Source organism: Rhea americana, unplaced genomic scaffold, assembly GCF_003343005.1.
Source record: "Rhea americana isolate MKP2758 unplaced genomic scaffold, rheAme1 scaffold_81, whole genome shotgun sequence".
NCBI classification, from domain to species: Eukaryota; Metazoa; Chordata; class Aves; order Rheiformes; family Rheidae; genus Rhea; species Rhea americana.
In genome coordinates this window covers 1,404,631-1,426,339 of record NW_028186990.1, presented here as the reverse complement: position 1 = coordinate 1,426,339, position 21,709 = coordinate 1,404,631, and the positions used below count along the sequence as shown (strand labels likewise).

The 21,709-nt window shown below is 38.8% G+C and overlaps 1 long non-coding RNA gene across 1 annotated transcript; it reads right to left on the bottom strand.

Annotated features, from left to right (window-relative positions):
• Positions 1–799: 799 nt before the first annotated feature.
• LOC146585369 (uncharacterized) lies at positions 800–21,703 on the bottom strand. The gene is made up of 3 exons (XR_014898006.1): positions 21,651–21,703; positions 8,152–8,296; positions 800–2,033 (listed from the first exon to the last, which is right to left on the bottom strand). It is a non-coding gene; the product is annotated as an uncharacterized LOC146585369 (long non-coding RNA).
• Between the last annotated feature and the right edge of the window lie 6 nt (positions 21,704–21,709).

Below are 21,709 nucleotides of genomic sequence, written 5' to 3'. Positions count from 1 at the left end.
GTGCTCAAAGCTTAGAAGGCAAGCACAAAAGAAAATGAAAATGGGCTTAAAAGAAAAGACAAGACACCACAATCAAAGCACAGCACTTGCTGCAACATTTGTGGTTTTTACATGACAGTGACTAGACCCCAGCAATACCCCTATGCGCTGTTATGTAAAAAAGGCTTAACTCATTTTGCTAAGTGCATTGCACTGCTTGGGAGTTTTTTTTTTTTTTTTTTTTTTTTTTAACCATCCAGCAGCTCTCCACTGCATGGTATGACATGACTATGCCTGCTCAAGAACTGAACTAGCATCACTTAATCTTGAATTCTCGGCTGCTATTTTTTTACATCATCACAGCGTTTTTGACTAACTGCTGGATGACATTACTCAGGTATTACATTCAGGTATTGTTCAGAGCCAAAGAGCCAGGCATGGCTCTGCATGTAAAGACACTTGCTGTGATCAATTTGAGTTATTTTATGATACAACTAATGCAATTGGTCCTTGTTAAAGCCTCCTAAAGGTGCCATTCCCCACACCTTGACACTGTCCATATTGTGCTCAGGCTTAAAAAAGATTAAAAAAAAACAAAACGAACAAAAAAAAAACCTTGTGTAGTAAGCTTTATTAATAGTGAATGATGCACAAGCTCTTGAGACCCTTGGCTAAATTTTATTCATACAATGAAACCAACTAGCTAACACTACCATTGAACAAAATTAAGTGAAGTGATCAGTACCATTCACAGTATTAGAGAGAAAATGAAATTAATTATTCTTGCAAAACTAAACAGACCTCAATGAGGTCATCTGGATGTAAACAGTATCTAGATTAGGACAATATTCCCCAACAACCTTTCCTATTAGCATCTTTGTAGTTTAAATACATAAATTCCATTGATTTTCAATTTGACTGAGAATAGAACTTAGTCATTCATATGTTTCATCTGTGGTCTCTGAAAAAACCCATAATTGTGTACTAGAATTGAAGCTAGATAAAAATCTAGGGATAAAGATAAACAAATCGTCCTAAAGACAAAACTTCTCAGAAATTCTGAAAGGTTAGGGTACAATAGCAGGAAAGACATTTTTAGTCTACTGTCTCTTTTTAAGGTTCCCAGACTAAAGGATTTCATCAGTTGGTCTTTCAAAAGCATAACAGGAACATGCAGTAGAAAGAGGGATGATTTCAAGTTGTGCTCAAAGTTACTGCACCCATTGGGGTTAAACAGCTAAGTCTCCTTGCCAGATAAACAGCTGCTGGGAAAATCCCTTGATTAATTCTGGAATATCACAATCATATTTTCATGTACAGTTCTTTGGGCAGGTGAGCCTGAAACACACTCTGCAGCTTATTCCATTCCTGCTGTTTTATCAGTTAAAAGATAGCGAAATTATATGTCATAATTTCATTTATTACATTTTATAAAAAGAAACAAGGTTTCCTGGGAGTGGAATTACTAATAACAGCTGTCACCCACCCCCATGATTCCTGCATTTTCAGATTTCAGCCATTCTATAGTGCATCTGAGTTTCAAGTTTAAATTGATTTGTTACTAAGATAACTTTATAATAATAGCATATAAGAAGGCAGTCAGTTGCTTTGTTGACTGGAGGAGAGAAAGATTAAGGCTTTATTTGGGATGAATGTCTCCTGAACTACCTGAGCGTGAAAGAGTAGATTTTCTGTCTATATTCAATGTCTGGTTTTGAGTTTTCTCAGAAATATGTTTCCTTACATGTGCTGTACTAAAAAGCCCACATCTTCAATAAAAAGACAGGGGAATGAATCTTCAGATGTAACAGACGTAGGATTTACAGTTTGAGGGTGATTTTCCTTTGCAAGGCTGGAGAAGGGGGAGGGAAGTGAAATGGTTGGGGTGGAATTACTGTTGGATCAGGAGATACGATGAATCTCGTTCTGCTTTGGGACTTCTTTCCCTTGCTTCTGCAAAATATGCTGTATAGATCCATGAATGAGTGAAGACTCTCCCTCTTCTTTAAACTCAGGTAAGGAAGACATTCATTTTCTCACTTTGTAAGGCTTACCTACAAGAGCAAGTTATTAAAATTGTGGTTTAATTTGATAATTATTGTACAGTAACTAATAGCTAAATTTAATCATAATTCACTTCCCTTTTAAACCTGTGCAACAGTACAGCACTGAGTCTTTAGCGTCGCAGCACCACACCAAAGGGTAGTCTCATACTGTTCTCTCCCGCTGCAGGGCTGTAAGCATTTTTTTTTATTATTTAATTAAAGCTCAGTTAAAAACCATACAGGAATCTCTGGGAATGCTGAAACTGGAGACAAGTGAGGAGTCAGTGAGGTGGTTTAATTGTTTGTGTGTCTCTTGCAAGCTAGGCCCACTTCTAAATTACTATCAGCCTCCAGAGAAGAAACGTGGTGCAGGGAGATGCCTATCCATCGCCATCATCACAAAGGTGCCACTATTGACATCTGCAGACACGTGGCCGTAGGAGTGTACTGCTATGCTGTTTGGGACAAAGGAAGAGGAAACCAAAGGGGTGATTTTGGTGAATCTCACTTGGCCCAAATGAGCTTCAAATGGCAGGAGGATAGTGGCAGTGCTCACCTGCAGGGTGGTTGCAGGCAGGCCCCTCGCACCCACTCTGTGATCCTCCCATGGCTGTGGACCTAGACAACATTTAACATTTCCCATGATTTCCACAGGCTTGAAAAGCTCATAGCTGGTGAAGCTTTCTTGAGAAACTCCTGTTATTTGTCACGCCTAGTGGATCAGAAATGCCTTGTCCTAATTTTCATCTACGTGCTTGAATGACCTCTTATTACCTCTTTTTAATGCTTTCCCAATATTTCTGCGAAGGGCGCTGTATTATGTTTACAGCATGTGTGTTTTTATGAAAGCATATTGAACTTAGGTCAGTAATTCAAACATTAGGGTACTGGAACATTAAACTCTCCCCCTCCCCTCCCCCAGAAATGCCACAATTGAACAGAGCAGTGTGGATGAGGAAAATCGTGCTCAAAATGATCAAATTCATGCAGGCTTTTGCTCTTCCTCTCAGAAAATAGTATGGCTTTGCATTTGCCTCCTGGAAGCTTTGTTTCTTCTCTCAGCGCTGCAGAGAAGTGAGAGGCTTTTCATGCAGAAGGGAGAATGGCATCAGCAGTATTCACTACTGAGTGGTGTGCAGCACTGTGCCTCCCTCTCCATGAGGGCCAGAAGTTCACCAAGGAAGGGTAGACGGTAGCTATCCACTGCCAAAGGATTTTCCAATATCTGCTTGTTTGTGTGTCATTGCTGGGAGCTTTTCTGCAGCTCCCTACCTCTTACAACCATTAACCTTCTTCATCTTCTCCTCTTTCTACAAGACCTTCCCTTGATTCCCCTGCCTCTCCTCCCCCTTCTCCCCCCCCCCCCCCCGGCCTTTTGGTCTCTGACCAAACTTCAGGTCCTTGGAAGTTCTGCCACTCCTTTTCCAACTCTTGACCCAGAAATTTGTCAGGCCTTCTAGGCTGCTGCTGAGAAAGGGTGGAAGTGGTGATGGAGTAGGAGAGGGAAGCAAAACTAGGAAACTGGGGAGCTTTGAAACAGAACAAAATAGTTATTGTGCCAATTACCATCTCCATGGCAACAAAAAGGCAATGTTTTCCCCTCACTCTTGGAATTCCACCTTTACGGTCTCACCCTGAGCTGAGCTGAGTCCAGGGCTCAGCCCAGAGACAAGCAGGGCAGTGCCATCTGCTGCCCCTTCGTCCTGTGCAGGGACAGGCAGGGTCTCAGAACAATTTTGAATTGATGGAGGGCTGTTGGGGAGAGTAGTGAGAAGCAGAGAAAAGACTAGCGACTCATGCAAATCCACTGGCTGCTCTTACAAGAGGGGTTGATGTGACCATGAGGTTTGTCACCAAAGAACAAAAAGTCTCATGTTAAAATGGCAATGGCAGTTCACACAATAGGCGGTAATGTTATTTATTAGAAAGATTCTTGTAGAGATGCTGCAAAAATGAGAGGCAATATTACTTCTATAGGTGACCCCCCCCCAGAAAGACCCTCTTTCCTTTGAATGTTTGCATTTTCTTTACTTTAAATTTGGTTTTATAGCATCAGAAGGTTTACACAAACTGCATAGCAAAAATAAATAGATTTCTGCAATAACTGTTCTGAACACAAAGCATTAATAGTACTGAGACTGTGATTAAAGCAAACTGAATACCTTAAAACCTCTATGCATCTTTAAATATCTTACTTTGGGTAATCATAAAAGGTATAGGTAGCTGAAAGCTCAGAGCACTGTTCAAACTGTGAAGCAAAGTACTATCTCAACTGCATCTTATCCTATACATGCTATCTTGGTAATTTTGTCTGCATTAAAAAGAATTTGCTTTTTGATTCTAATGGTGCCATCATATTCAGTGAGAAAAAGTGGCTACTTGGGAGGAAACAGGTATTCTGCAAATGTAAGTGTCCCAAGGTGCATTGCTTACTGGTTAATACTGTTACGTCATTTGGAGCACACGAGAGGGCAAACTTTGAAAATGGAGTAAAAAGTGTTAAGAGAGAGAAGAAAATATTGTTGCAACAAATGGTGAGATAACAGGCTCTTTTCAGACTGACATATGCTGAAGAGCTTTACTTTTCAAATCTGGGATCTTCTTCAGAAGAGGGTGGGGGCAAAAGTGACCAGGAAGCCTCAGAACAGCTTTCATCTGTAAACTTTAACAATCAGAAGAAGAAAAAAAAGTGAGTTGGTGGCTCTCCAATTAGCTATGTGAGAGTTAAACGTGTTCTACTGGCAACTTTGGCTGTCCTCAAAGCTCTGACTGGAGTCCTAGCTCAAATTCGTTGCGCTGTGGCTGAGAACCATCGGAGCTGACCACAAAACACGGGAGAGTGGTGGCAGTCTTCCCAGCAAAGCACCAGTGCCCTTTGGAGCCAAACTAGCAGCTGCCTGAAGTTTTTCTGTCATTAGCTTGCAGTGGTGGAGTATCTAGATGCATCGCTCTCAGCCAGTGGCTCTGCTGGATGTATGCTATCAGGTCTGGTGGTATGCTAGCAGCTGGTACCGAGCACTGATTATTTTATATCTACATATATTTATTTTTTAGGCAGATCACTACTCGGATTTGCTCAGGTTTTGATGTTGCAACCTTGAGAAAACTACGTCATTCTGAAGCTGGAATATATCTGGCTACGCAACAGTATTTAAAGTGGAAATGACACCCAGTCAGCATCACCTCACAGCAATAGGGAGCTCCAGGTAAGCAGAGAATGCAATGAAAGATGGAAATCCTGCAGGAAAGTTAATTCAAACTAGAGATGCATTCAATTGTTTTCCACATCAACTGACTATGAATTTAAATTGATAACCCAATTTTAAACAAATGTTCCATTTCACCAAAATATACACTAATTATACAGATTTTATTATATGGATATGAGGCATTTTATTTTATTTTTTTTTAAAAAAAGAATAAATCTAATCATCTTCTACAAGTTACACTCCCTTCGGTCCCTCCCTTCTCCCATATTTCAATTACCCATACACATGTACCAGTTTTAATACCCAAATTAGAGACTTTCCTTTCCCCACACATTTAGAGCCTGAGTACATATAGTTTCCACAGTACTGAGTAGGCTTGATGTACCATCAGGCTGGGACATGTTAGTAGCTAATTCTGGCATGTGTGAGTTAGAAATTGTCATGGGAACACAGCTGATAACCACAAAGAATAAAAATTTCAATAAGAAAACAGGTTATGGGAGGTTTCTATGATGTTGCTGTGTTGTTGGTCAAAACAACCCTAAAGAGATAATGATTTTGAAATTATTTCAAAGCAGACACCTTTCAGTGAGAATTCTGGCAAAGAAAGTCCCCAGTAATAAATAAAAAGGCCAGTTTAAAAGTCATTTTTCTAATTATATAAGGACACTAGGGTGTCCTTATTCTAGACCTACCAACATAATAAAATTTTGTATAGTCAGCTTCCCCTCTTACTGAAACTCTGCTAATTAACTTTTTCCAGAAAATATTTTCTCTCCTTTTTTTTTTTTTTTTTTTTTTAATAACATAAAGGGAGGGTTGAATAAGCCCATCATAATAAGCCACTAGACTTTTAATCCAGCTTCCTAGGGAAATGGTGATTACAAGGTAATTTTGTCTGTCAGTCTGCATGAGTTCCTTTTGAACTTATTGCCCAGTTTTAACTACATTTGCCAGCGAGATGAAAAGTTTCTGTACTTTTCATGAAAACATGCTGCCAAGCAGACATAAGGCAAGCCTCTGTTAATGGGAAGGCCACAGCATGCATTCAGCTGTGATATTAGACATTAGAGAATCCATATGAGGGAACAGAAGGAATAAAAGCTTTTGCAGGAACAAGAACTACAGGAAAGCAAGCTTGAAAAGTTTCCCTACTCAAAGAACTTGTTGTGAGTCAGTATACTGAGCTCTATGATGTATGCAGTTTTAATTTTAGAATTCTAACTTATGTGTCAACATTTCAGTGGTGAAATGAAATTGATGATATTGAAAATCATCAGTGAGTGAACATTGCCGCATGCAGACCAGAAGGAAGTCTCACAAAGGTCTGCAGAACCAGCTGCGAACTTCTTGTGTTGCACTGCTGGGAAGAAAGAATGGTAAGATTGAACCATCATTCACTAGTTTTCATTCTTTAAATTTATTGCTGAGTATGTAAGAAATCATAGACGCATGGAGATCTCCCAAACTGCATGCCTTGTTTAAGACTGATTTGCAATTCTTTTGTATGTTCTTGTAGCGAGATCAGAGATTGAATAACCTTGAAATAGAAGCCACAAGAAAGCTGACCACAAGATCTGTCAATCTGCATAATATATGTATGGCCCTCATTTTTGCAGAGTTCAAGTACCACTCACTTTTAAATATATTTATCTTTCTACTCACCTTGCCCTGTGGATGAGGAAAGTGGGACACAAGGAGACTAAATGATGAACCTTTGCAAGCCATTAAAATTTCCAATAGCTAAAAAAAGTCTTTGCTGATTCCCCACTTCAGGCAAGAAACCACCAAGCATTAACACAGAATACAGGCCAACTCCTCCAGGAAAGAAGCACCCAGAATACCCTGAAGCTCACTTACGGATGTTGACAAGGAAGTTGCACTACTTTTAGAGTAACAAGTTAGAGGAGGAAACTCCAGAATCTGCAGGTCCCTCACAGTCTACATGCAGCTTGTGCTCTCCTCTCGCAGGAGGCAGCAGCAGCTTTCGTACTCCCATGAGATTCGTTTCCTCAGCATGGTGCAAGGAGAGAGGCAGTTCCTTGGCTAAAAATGACTGTACCCTGCTCTCTAAGTAAAGCTGCTAACTTTCAAAACTCCTCTCATAAGCAACGCTGCAGTCGGCAGAGGTCATAAAACGGTGGTGGTGGCTTGTGTATGTGCTGCAGAGGTGCTGGGTTAACAGTAGGATGGTCCATTCAAATAAGGATTAACTTTTACAGTGAATATCTACCTATAGCCCAGTGTCACAGCCTGTGGTATAGCCTCCTTGTTTCACGCTGGTGAGTTTGAAAGGCATAAAATTTTTATGTTATAATATTTATAATATTTTTCTGTTCATGTATTTCCCTCGTTCTGATGGAGATGCTTCCTCTACCTTCCATTGGTTTCTCTTCAACCACACACGCACACACACATGTATATATATATATATATAAAACAAGATAAATAGAAGACAAATGCAGGTACATAAAAAACCCCTCAGATGTGGTCACTGAGTACTTAGGTGTAGCCAGGAATCTAAACTGCAGACAAACACAGAATAAAGAATAGCTAGCCAGCTAACCTTTCGAAAGTCAGAAACTCCTTTTGAATTACCACTTTAGCTCCTTCTGTGAGCACATTATTATCGCTTTGATCTAAATTGCACTGAATCTCGGCCAGATTATTGCAATGTATGAGCAACTCTCCTCTAGATGCTGGAGATGAAGCACTTGCCTGAAAGCTCAGTTTGGGCTAACTCGCAAAGGCACCAAACGAGAGAGGCGAGGACAGGTGCCTGCAGTTCCCTCTACTATAGGGGCAGAAGGAAGACAGAATTTTACTTTCATTATAGTTTTAGAAGGAAGTGAAGATACAGAAAAAGGAAGATACCTGTGTCCCCTTCTTTCCCCCTCTCCACTCTCAATCAAAATTACCTTGTCTTCCCCGGCTGAGAGGTAGCTGCCGTTTGAAATGAAGAACAGTTCTATCCACGGGGGCTCTCTGCTCCTCTGGGGTATTTCTTTATTCCAGTGTGGCTGTTCCAGAGTTGGCAATGGTTGTAGGCAGGAAGAGGCGAGTCTGATGAAAAGAGACAGGGCACCAAATTCTTACTTATTGAAAACAAGGGCAATGCTTCTTGCTCCTTACGCTCGCTGACTCCTACAATGCTTAAAAGGGGGAAAACATCCAGTGCTAGCATTTACTTGACAGGTGTTGTGGCAACAGGGAACATGAGGGGTATGATCTTTTTCCATTACCACAAAAAGAGGCTTTTTGTTACAGTCAGGATGAATAACTCTTTATTTCCTGTCTTCTTTAATTACTACACCAATTTATTAAAGTTTTTATTTTTATACTCCTAATATCCTTGCAATGTTCAGAGGTCTGAGATCAGTGACTCATACCTTCAGCTGTACAAGAGCAAACCTCTAAATAAATGGCTTAATTTTCAGACTGACCGTGCAATTTTATCATTACTGAAAATGATATATCCTTTTCTGGATTAAATGAATGAGTTTCCTGAAGGTAAATGTGTTTGGGCTCAACAGACAAAAAGTTCTACGTTAGGTTATTGCTCAAGAATTATGTATAATGAGAAAGTAAAAATCAGTTAGAGTAAGTAGAAAAGACATCACAAAGTGATTAGAGCGTGGTGCTGCTAATGCCAAGGTCGCGGGTTCAATTCCTGTATGGGCTATGCTGAGGGTTGGACTAGATGATCTCCTGAGGTCCCTTCCAACCTTACCGTTCTACGAAAGTGATGATGTTGCAAAAGTAGTTCTCTCCGTTACAGTTAATGGTACCCAAGAGTTGGCCATGCCTAGAATAAATGTCACATTTGGAAATATTGTTTTTTATAAAAAGAATTAGCAGAAAAAAGTCAATTGAATTTAGGGAAGTAGTTTCTGATGAATTACATCCGTTCCTGAGGGTTTACAGTGCTCCTTCCTGTGAAAATACACATTCATTCTACAATGTATTTTCAACACATCTCTCTGTCAGCCTCCCTTTAGCTTTAAAATTCAGTGCAACAGCATGGAGCCTGTCTAGATTCTTGTGCCACCTCCACCAAGGTGCTTCACACTTTTATTAAAAAGTAAATATCTATGTACTTTTCCCTCACTCTCCTGCTTGGTTACATGCTGGAAGTGGGATTTCAGCAGACAGATGCATCCAGGTCAGAAATATACCATTTTCTTTCTCAGCCCGCTCCATTTTAATCCCATTTCCATAACAAGCTCACGGAACTGTTGACAAAATCTGGCAAAATCTGTTTTTCTAATATTTCTGCATAAAGCCTGTTCTTTTGCATTCTCTGACCAAGGGAGAGGTAAACAATTTCTAAACCACTTGATGAAGTTCACTTTGACTATTACAAGCTAATATTCATGTTTCAGTGGTCTGAAAAGTCAGTCTGCATCATCACTGTATTACTTGGGGAGACGAGAGGCAAACTCCCTGATCTACTATATCATCCCCACATTTGTCCATGGGCTGGTGTCTGCCCCCTTCTCTGAATCAAAAAAATAAACTCAATAGCTACTACTGCACCTCATAGACTGTAAGTAAAAAACAGGAGATGCTACAGTATTAGTGACCACATAAGTAATTTGTGGAAGAGAAGCATCTCAGCCTGGGTCCGTAGTGGAAAGCATTTGCGAAAGACAATCAGAACTGACTCTTTTCTCAGGATATGTCTAAATATACCAGATACGCTGTTTCTTGCAAGTAATTAACATGTGTGCAACAAAGACGCCATGCTGCTGGTGCATTGCTTTTGCCTTGATTTTCATGCGTTGTAGTTGTTCTTCAGTGTTAGCTCTCCAGAACAAAAATACAGGTAAACGTTTGTGTTTAAACAGAATGATGCAGAGTTCATTAAGCAACTGAAAAAGGCATAGGAACAGGCGTGCTCTCCATCTATATATGATAAATGTTGGACTTGTTTATGCTGCAGGTGTGTGTGTTGTGTGTGTATGTATATATTTACAATGCAAACTGTTCAACAGAGCATATAAATCTTAATGTCAAAGCTCAAAGTCAAAGTAGGGAGATGCCAGGAAGTTTGTGGTACGTCCAGGACTTACAGACATGAGGTAATCAAAACCAACCTTCCCTCTGCCCCCATCCCCCCAAAAAAAGAAAAGCCTGAAAAATCCATAACCGTGTAACACACCTTTTCATATCAGAAATAAATTCAGAAGTGCCATGAAGAAAATAAAATAGAGTTGTGAGAGGGCTAATTTCCTTTATGAACCTTTACTTCACTGTAAATTTGCATTCAGTTTCCAAAATGAGAACACGGCTACAAGTTCCCATCCCACCCAGCACAGTTCTCCTTCCATGGTTGGTGTGACTGTGTTTTCTCCATTTTCTCTAGAATTCTAGCATCCTAAAACGAGGTATATAACCAGTAAGTCTTCAGTTTATTTCTTCCAAAAAAGCAGTTCTTTGATTTTTAGAGTATCTGAAAATTTCTCAAATTCTATCAGCAGAAGAAACATCAGGATTCTGTGGTCTAATATAAATATAAAGCCACTGAAAATCTTCTTATAAAAAAGAGTAGGTTTTGGTCTATTTAGTTAAGATGGTTGAAATTTTCCTCATTTTCCCCTATTGTAGATCTTCCTTTACTATAAAAAGTAATAATCCATAAGTCTTGAAATTGTCAAATAACTTAGCCTCCTTTCACTCTATGAGTTGAATCACATAGCCATAGGGTGTAATTTTCATCATGATCCTCTGACTTCCACAAGTTTTTTGCTTTATTTATCAACCTTAATCTTTACATGCAAGTAGATATGATGGTTAAATAACTTAGAAGACCTCACATGCAAAGTACAATACCGGGTTACACTAGCAACCAAGTAGGCCAAGCAAAAGAGTATACAAGTGGACTTCTAGTAAAAGCTTTATGGTTTTAAATATTTAGAAAAAAAACTTAAAAAAATCCCTTTATTAAAATTTTCAGAGTAACATGGTTATTGTAAGTAACCTATAAAAAGATGTATTTCCATGTCTGACAAGTATTTGTACATGAAAATAACAGGTTCTGCAATTTTCCCCATTACAGAACGAGTTCTTAGTATCTTGCTATGGATACTGAAACCAGAAAGGCTGCCTGAGCTGAGATGAGCTCTTTTCTTGGGAGGCTCAGTTGAGCCTACAAAATTTACTTCTCAAAAACACTGACTAGGAAGACTACCTCTTAAAAAAAGAAACAACAAACAAACAAAAACAAAAAAAACCACTTCAGGACCATGCTCATTCCCCTGTTCATTGCAGTCTGCTGCCCTCTGGATAGAAATAATGGTCAAGTCCAAGCAATTTTGGTGATTTTGCTTCTTTGCTTTGCTTTCTGCTTTTGATGTGACTTTTCCTTGAATCTCCTTTGCAAACGCATGGAGCTAATAGTTTTAACTGCAAGATTAGGCTTTGAAGACTTGCAGAAGTACAAGTTTAAATACAGGAAGTTGTATGAATACTTGATTAAAGAAGCTCATTTGATGTTGCCCTTAAATCACCATATAGCCCTGCAGCAGTTCCCTATTGCCGACAGGCTGGAACATGCTCTAGTTTAACAGAGGAGAGAGTTAAACCCCCTCAAAATGTTGGTGCAAGACTCTGCATCCTTTTCTGCCCATTTACTGTACTAGGCGCACACGTGATTTTTGTCAGCAGTGGAGTACAAGAGCACCACCACCAACTGGTGATTAAGGAAAAAATGAATAGATAAAACTCACTATCAAAGCATGCAATTATTTTGATGCTGGTTGGGGGCAGGATGTGTTTTTGAAGCTACATTGTTCTGCTCTTTAGTTTAGTATCCCTCAGTTAACATGTTTATTTTCTAGTTTTTAGGTGTCAACACACATTTTCACGTTTTGAACCTAAACAAATTCTCCTAGGTAGTCAATAGAGTCTGAGGACTGTTCTTGTGAATGGCAGCTGCTCCCACTCTATTTTTTCCTTGCTGTCCTAGTTGTTTTCATAACCTAATCATTACTTAGACCTTCCTCCCTTTTCCCACCAATATCCAAGGAGGAAACTGGGTTCAAATATTCAGAATTACTGTTCGTGGCAGAATGCTGAACATCTCTTAAGATGTAGTTTCCTCTTTTCTTTCTAAAGGTTACATTATTGCAGCATTCAGATTTTCTGCAGTTGTCATTAATGATTGACATGCTTTAGAGACTTTTGAAGTTAGAAATTAATGACTGTTTTTCTGAAATTAAACATGTCATGCTTTAGACAGAAATCTTCCATGTAACCAGTGATGTGTACCACTGAGACATCAGCTGCTCATGGAGGATGATATCCAGAAAAGCCCCAGGAATCTCACTACAAATCTATCATTTGTTTTTTCTCATTCATATTTTCCACACTTTTCTGGTCTCTTTTTTTGCATCTAACTTCTGTACGTTAAAACAGGTTAAGCTGCTGTCTAGCTGTGTGCCCTTTTTCTTTGTTCTCTTACAGAGATTCAGCAGTTTGAAATGACTAAATGTGGTGTGCTTATTTCTTAAACATGGTTATGTGTAACAAGAGACAACTGTAGCCTAAGAAACTGCTAGCAGAATGAATAAACAGTTTAAATATCTAAATAAGATCAAGAATGAGGCTATTGAGCAGCAAACTTGACTTGTTACTGGAGAGCACAAGAATGAAACATAAACACACTGAAAAGAGATAATTAAGGTGTATCATCACGGTGAACTTGCACTCATCTGTGTGCGCTAGTCCTGGTGTAGCTGCAGCTTCTTGGAATGTCATATGAATGTTAAAATAAGTAAGTAAAGTTAGTTAGTACTTGTTTCTTGTTTCTCCTACTGGTGTCATCTGTTACAGGTTTAGTATCTTAACTACAGATAACAGTTTAATGGGTAAACTTAAAATATATAAAAATATATACACTCACACACAGTTGCTGCTGCTGATTAAAGATCGCATAGCTAAATGTAGATAACACTGCTAGTTTTTAGATGGCTCCAGTGAATGGAGAATTCCAATATGAATACTAAATCCTGTCACAATATAATATATACATAGCTCAGACATTGTGCTTTGCTCACTGTGCAACTGCTTCACCAAAAAGCAACTCATTTCCAGAACACTGGAAATGGAAAGCTCCCACTCTTTGTTTTTACTTAGGAATCTGGATAGCCCGCCACATAAAGGTGCATCCTGCCAGTATGGAGAGTCAGTAACAGACTCTTCACTTAAGGCATCTTTCTTTAGTCTTGGAGGAGACTGGTTAGTTTGCTCCAAAACAGGGTCCAGGAACAAACTAACAGTGATGCAATTTGGACAATTGGGATATAGGGACTTATGAGCAAATCAGGGAAGTGAGAGTATAGATATATCCACAGATCCTCATTATGAAAAGAAAATAGTTTTATTCTCAACATAAACACCCTAAAATATTAACTAAAGTGGAAAAAAAAAAACTATAATGACCCTAAGCTTTTTGTCTAGATGAATGAAAATAGATATTTTATCTTTTCCAAAACTACAGAGGCCTTTTTTTGCCACAAGCAACTGTTATTTCAGGCAACTTCATAACAAGTCCTACAGTACAGTCCTTGAGAAGAACGAGGGTTGGCTCTTCTTTTTTCATTTTCATTTTTTTCAAAAAAACGAAAAGCTTTCAGTAAAAGGTAAGGTGAGAATGAGCTTAATTTATAATCCCAATAGATATATACTTTTTTTCTGCAGATGTGATGGTAACGATGCCATTCTGTTGGGGCAAGCCTAATATAGAATGTTGTTTATGTAGATGTACATATTAGGGAGGACAGAATGGAAGTTATTTCCCTCGGATGCTGCTTTTACAGAGACCAAAGTTATACTAACCTTCTAAAGTTTGACTTCTCTGTTTTCTTGGGCTGAAAAAATATTTTGTTTGTTTTGTCAGCTAGATTTGGATTTTTTAATGTATTTTTAATTGTATTTCTCATATCTCTCTCATAATTCCCAACTGCAGCAGGAATCAGGTCCTATGGATAAAGGAGAAGCAGCTCATTTATGAATGATAACTTTTGTAAAGCTTCTCACATTGTCTTTCATGGCTTCCTCATGAGCAGGCCAGTAAGATGTGATCTAGGTGAAACCACTTCGTGAGATACATAAAACAGACTGGAAATCCTAGGTATCTAGGAAGTAGATATCCATGGTTCATGGTCAAATGAAAAAACAAATTGATTAGGTTGTCCTTTTCGGGTCAGATCCAATTCTGTATTCACCTTCCCAGCTTGGATAATGGAACCAAAGAATGTATTCATTGCATTTGCAAACAGCATGAAGTTCAGGGTGACTGTGTGTATGCCACAAGCCAAAAACAGAATTCAGAAAGGGTTTGACAAATTGTCTAACCTCTGTCTCCTGGGTCCTTGGACCACAGCTGCAGCTGAATCTCCAGCCCTGTCCCTATCCCCATCTCTGTTGGATTGTGGCTGGACCTCGAATCCCTCCAGCCCTGGTTCATTCTCTCACTGTGCCTGGGGTTGTTGATGGACCCTGTTACCAGCACCTGGCTCAGACCTTGTGGGGCTGCACCCCATTGGTGGAGCTTAGCCTGCACTGGGGTCACCCTTGGCTCCTGACTTATCCCCTCCTTGTGGAGTAGCCCAGCTCCCACTGTTCCTTGGCATACCCAAATTCAGAAGGTGGAGCAGATGGCCACGTAGCATTTCTCCAAAAAGAACTGGGAGCTTACAATGATCTGGATATGGATAAATCCTCTGCTATTGTTAGCACATACTGGGATAGACCTCTCTGTCTGGTCGATCATTCCTCATCTTATATTTGCATTCTTGGTTGTTCCTACCTAAGTGTAATGCTAAGAACTCATTCTGTTGAACTACATTTCTTAAATTAAGTTTCTAAAACAAATTTTAATTCAACTGCTCAAACTATATGCATTCTTCCCCAACCTTGTATCTGCTATGCACTTACCTGATGTACAAGTTATTCCCTCAGCTAAACTATTTATGAATAATTAAATTAACCGATATTAAACTATTAATGAAAACACTGAACAGCACCTAGGAGTGTCTCTTGCACAACCACAAGTGACACAAGCCTCGTAACTTGTCAGTAGTTGTAATAATGAGTTGTTATTATTTTCCAAGGAAGGTATTTCTAGACAGTAGTACACTCTCCTAATAGTTTCATCTAAGCTACATTTCCTGCTTTGTGTCTGCGGCAATGTGAAAAGATTGTCTTGCACTTACTAGGATTTATTATACCAGCTGGAGAGAAATACTATGATAACTGATTGGGCTGCATCTGTAAACAATACTGGATGTCGTCCAAACTTGCCTACTTCCTGTAGCGGTTGAGGTACCAATAACCACAGCTTGAAATTTCTCTCAGAGATCATTCTTTGATAATAAACCTCTTTGATGCAGTTCTCTGTCCTGCTTCTCTTCAGTGACTCAGTGAAGCATAATTGCCGCTGTGAGTTGGGAAACTTCTACTCTCTGGGCTCCAGCACCACCTACTAAAGTCATTTGTCCAAACTATTCTGATCTTTTATAATCAAGCACAAAGTTAAGGACAAGGGAATCAGCACTGATAGCTATTTTTTTTCTATCTTAAACTTCATAGATAATCTTACACTTAGTACAAATGAACTGAATAGAATTGATGCTAAAAAATCAATGATGTTTGTGCACAGATTAAAAAAAAAAAAAAAGGAACATTTGTATTTTTCTTCCAGAGGCAGGATTACTTCTTCAACAAAAGATCCAATCATCCTCTGAATCTATGCATCTAGAGGCTTACTAATATGGTTATGATATAGAAATCATCTGCACTTAGAGCTGGAAGATGCTTGTTTTACATATATTGCAGTAGCCATACCATAAGCATTATGTACACTGACTTCCCACCTGGGAAGAAACAACTAATACAACTATTCTTACTGTCCACATGGCTAGTTTTACAGTCAGGGCAGTATCAGTGCATTTTTGGTGAGTGCAATCAGTTGCAATTTAGGAAGTCAAAAGACCAAGAGCTCAAATGGCTGAGGATGAGAGCATCTCACCTGCGGTCCAGCTGCTGTGAGGTAAGAGAGACAGTGAGACTGGGTAGGAAAGACTGGGAGAAGGTGGGAAGGTACAATATATAACATTAGGTCTGCAGTTGTGCTGTTCTGCTGACCATAGGAGTGAATCATGCAGCACTGTGTCCTCTGTCAGAGGTAGGAAGCAATAAGCAGGGAGTACTTGTCATTCCTGTCCATAAGAAAGATGGGAGCAGGCTTTTCTGCTCTCCTCACTCTACTGGTGTAGGAATAAACTCCTATCAGCTCTGGGAAACAAGCTCTGTTATAGGGAAAAGGAGTGAAACTTGATTAATATGAATGTTTATTCCTACCATTGTGAAGAAAGAGGAGGAGTATCCGACTGTTGTCTGCTTGCCCAGAATTGTTATTGCAGATATGACTATGTCATTATGGGTACTGTAGAGTGGATAGTGGATAGGCAGTATTTTGAAGGTCAAAAGTTTCTACAATTGCTGTAGTTTTGATTATGATTTATAGCTGCAGAGATGAGGAGCTCTGATCGCGTCAGGAGACAGCGGCCAAGTGCAACCACACTTTATCCTTTGGAGGAATTCCTGTTTCTGCTTTATCGTAAAACATCCATCCCACTCTAATCACCTCTCATTGCTGCTAACGTAGGAGCTTTCTTTGGTTAGGTAAGTTGATTTATTCCTTCTCACCTAATCTGTCCAAAATCCATGTCTGGATCTGATCTTTCTTTAACTGAAAGGTAAATAGGTGGATCCTATTTACCACATAGGGTGGATTTCCTGTCTTGTCTTCTTTCGGTTTTCCTTTCTGCCCTCTTTTCCTCTTTTTCTAGCAGTCACTTTCCTTTGTTCCTTCATAATTCCTGGTAACATTATACCTCTTTCAGTTTGTGTATTTGAACACCATCAAGTTGTTATGGGTGACTGTGTAGGTATGTGTACATACACACACACATATACACGTACAAGCAGATAGATAGATCACCTCAGCTCCTTATTGCACCTCACAGCTTATTTCTTCAAGACTGTCACTATCTGTGCAATCCAGTATTCCCTGTGGCAGGGAATGACTTTTTAACCATTTAGCATCCGAGGCTTAATTGCTGTGTTTGCTAGTGGGCCAGCTGACTATTTAAGTACTTTTTGGGTGCTTTACCACTTCTTTAGCAAAACTTTGTTTGTATTTCCCATCATCAACAAAGTACCAGATCAGTCAAAGCCTCAAACAGTCACACTGTCATTGAACATGGCAGAGTAATGCTTTTTTGCAAAGCACAGTGAATTAGGCCCAAGCTGATGGTAGACCATCTCTCAGGAGTAATAATCAAAGAATTTAATACAAGTGGACATTTCTTCACTGTGGTAATTTCTATCTTCAGCTGGCCCTGCTTGTCCTTCGAAACAAAACTTTCAAAACTCTGCTTGCATGTTGGCAGTAAGAAACAACATTTAAATATATTCAAAAAGGCTACTTGCTGATATAGTTTTACTAAAGAAAAGGCTATAAGGAGTGCTTTGCAGAAAATCTCTTCTTGTCTGAAGACAGAAACTTAGGAGTCTTTTGGTCAGGCTTTTTGTGGTGCTGAGCTGCTGATGCTTCATGGTAGCAAAAGTAATGTTTGCTATTTAAAACTAATCATCTACTCTTTAGTCTCAGGCTTCCTCCCTTTCTCCTGGTAGAAAACCTGCAAATACATGCACAGAGGTGCACAGCTGTAAGAGTCAAACATGAATTTCGTGTATCTTCAACTTCTGAGCAAGTCTCCCATATTAGGGTCTGTTATACTTCTACTGTAGGCAAGGGCAATTTGAGAGTATTTAATCAATTCTTACTCACAATCGAATTTGGAGGTCTATGTCTGCATACTTTATTGTACTCCCATGTGTGTTTTCTTCCTCAAGGAACTGACAGAAGACAGAGAATACAGGAGGTATGAAGAAACTTAGAAGGAAATGACCACCAATTTCCTTATCTTACTCTGTCACTGATTTTTGAGGACCGTCATGAAAGTAACACTTGAAGTTAAATATACATTATATATATTCCGAACATATTCTGAAATAAGCCCTTGTTTTAATTAAAATGTCTATATACTGAAGAACTCACCTGTCTGACAGGAGCAATTGTCCCACTATGGATATCAAGTGTCAACTGAAAAAATACTTGGCTTTGTATTGAAATTTCTACAATTTTATTACAATTGCAAACACTACATAGTAGTGAAGGGCAACATTATGTTTCATACATATAATTAGCTTGAAAAAAATATAACTAGGGCAAATATTTTTGATAGAATCACTTCTTCATACAACAGTTGCAGGATAATGGATCACATTGACTGACTTTTCCTGCTAAATGAATGCTATAACCAAGTAAATGAGCATTCTTGTAAAACTGCCATAACAATTGAAGCTTGAATTAGAATATCTCTAACCTTTGTTTGTAACCATAAATTATACAGATATCCTGCAGGCAGGATAAAATGCATGAAAAGCCAAGAGATACAACCTATCAAATACAGAAAGTGCATAATATTCTATACCTAACATCAGTCACTTGGAACGCTGTAGTACAAGTTGCAACCGACAGTTTCTATAGTTATCCCACAGGTTACATATTACTCCTCCACTTGTAGGTGTCTTATTTAAAGGACAAAGTTATTTATTTATTTAATACAGGTGGACATTTCTTCACTGTGGTAATTTCTATCTTCAGCTGGCCCTGCTTGTCCTTCAAAACTTAATCTGGCAGTAGATAAGTTTCTTTTTTTTTTTTCTTTTTTTTTTTTTTTTTTTTTGCCATTGAGTAGTCTAAAGAAATTGGGGGGGGGATGTTACTCTTTCAGATCAAAAAACTTTAACTGTAACTTCTAACAGTTACACATCAACAAGTTATGAAAAGTCTGAATTTTAACTACTTCTATCCACTTTGGCACTAAAATAGTGGTATGCCACGATCAGATATGGTATTGGCACAAAATGCCATGAGCATCTGAGAGATGTCATGTGTACTATGAGTCTTGTTTGTCTGTAACCCCAGGTCTAGTGAAATCTTAGTATTGCAGACTCAGATTGTGCAAGCAGTGAGTGCCTCTTGCCTGAGTGAATTCAGCTAGCCCTTTCATTTGCTGTCTGGAAAAAAGGCCATGTAATTTTGGGCTAGCAGAGGGGAAGAAAAGGGAGAATGAAGAAGTCTGGACTTGCATAACTGCAGCTTTCACTGAAGGTAGTGTGAAGTACAGATGCAAAAACTTCTGGGAAAAATAAAAACAACAGAAGCTCAATTAATCTCTTCTTAAGCAAGCAGAATTTCAGATTTACCTAAAACTCTACTTTAGTCATTGTATTAAAATTTCATAATGGCTTGGGGCTGAATACAATTTTTTTTTTCTTTTGACTTCAGCACTTCAGTCTTCACAATCAAAAATGAAGAACCTTCAGATATTTATGATAAGTTAGTCTTGCTGGACTTTTGGTAGAAATCACACCAAGAAAAGGGAAGTGCTTTTCAGATGAGTTGCTACCATGCTTGAGAATGTTTGGTAAACTGAAGAGGCAGAGGGCAGGGGTACCAGGAGTAGTATTCTTATAAGTGGTACCTTAAAAAAAAAACTGATGTAAAGGTCCCTGCTGTAGTTTCTGCAATGTTCAGACTGTAATATTCCCTGGAGGTATTAATGCTTTGAGTAACATTGCTGATGAGCTGTTTAACCACTCAGCCTCTCTGAGGTGGTTTCCACTTGCCTCCTATATGCAGGAGAAATAATGCCTTCTACTTCCATTTTCCCTCTTGATATTACCCTGCAGAAAGATAGTGTGAGTTTTTGGCATGCAGCAGGTCTTATGTTTGTGAGCAAAGATAACCTTTATGCCTTAAGGAAAATATTTGCCTCTCAGGTCAACGGATCTTAAAATTTAGCAGAATAAAAGTAAACAACTAATGTATATTCTATTCTAAAATATTCTCTATTTTCCACAACAATGAGGTAAATGATGTGTAAAAATAAGTTGTCGGATTAATTCAAATAGAGGTGTAATCACAGCAAGTAGCAATTTAGAGCAATTAGAGCCTATACTAGCCGCTCTGAAGGGCGCTCAAGGTCCTGTCTTTCCTCTTTGACTAGAGCTTAGGTCCCCAAAATGTGTGACCAAGGTTAAGTGACATAAATCTCTTCTCTTTCCGCTGTTCCCCACCGCTGTTTGGAGTCCTCTGTGGCTCAAAACCTGGAATCACAAGTACCGTGCTTGGCCCACAAGCACTTTGGTACATGTGTTTGTGCAGGTATTCATGCATATACATGTAAAGGCTAGATCAATACACGAATGACTTCTCTTAACTGATTTTGTTTCCTTCCTTTCTGAGAAGTTAAGCACTATAGTGTCTACAGTAAACTAAGTTTTTTTTCTGAGTTAAGCCTGAAGAGTTTAGCTCACATTTTGGGACAGCGTTCAAGCCAGTCATTCTTACCAAGTATGCAAATAATGCTTTCCTTTTCCTGCATCTTATGAGAAGGCAGTCTTTTCTCTGTATATGCACTGGCATTTTTTAACTGACAGCACGTTCTTACCTTCCTCAGGTAAATATCTGGTCTATTACTACTGCAAGTGCACAGCAGGTAACACTAAAGAGCCCAAATGTTTATGAAATCATGATATATAATACAGCAAAGACATATAATCTCCTAAAACTTGCTTTTCATAACGTGCAGAAAGCCTGGTGTCGTCCAGTCTCATAAAACATCCAGCTACTACAGTCACTGTATGCAATTACTAACCTCCCAAACAAAAGCCTAACAGGTTAAGAAGCTATACAGACAATAAAAACTATACAAACAATAGCATGTTGCTCTTACTTAAATGGAAAATAACCACAGTCCTGAGAAATACCACTTGGTTGTTTTTGGTGACCTTGCCTTGGCAGGATCCACAAGTTGAATAAGGATGAAAACAGAACTAAAAAAAGATTTGGAATCTACTTGGATTTTCAGATGTGAACGACAGTATAGAAAATCAATCAGCATACAGGATTACATGTGTGTAGCATACACATACCTATGCTGTATTAGATGACATCGACAAAAATTAACCTAAGGGAAAGCAAGATCAAAGAGGTGCTGCCAAATGAAATCTGATCTACATTCAAGTTAATAAGTAAAAGTATTTGCAAGACCAATATGAACTAGGAAGATTTTCATTCCTTTGACGAACTTTAGGATAAAGCAGAAACTGAGTCCTGCTCTGTTACCAACCCCAATAATATTTCAAGTTCTCCAACAGCACAAGAGAAGCTAATTAACAAAACCCGAAGGATGCTAAAACGAAGGTAGATAAGCCGTAAATATCTACATGTACAAACATACAACGAGAAATATAATGAAAAGCAAGCTAGATTTACCGTTTTAATTATCCAAGTAGGGCTTTATTTTTTTCTTTCTTTTTTTCTTTTTTTTTTTT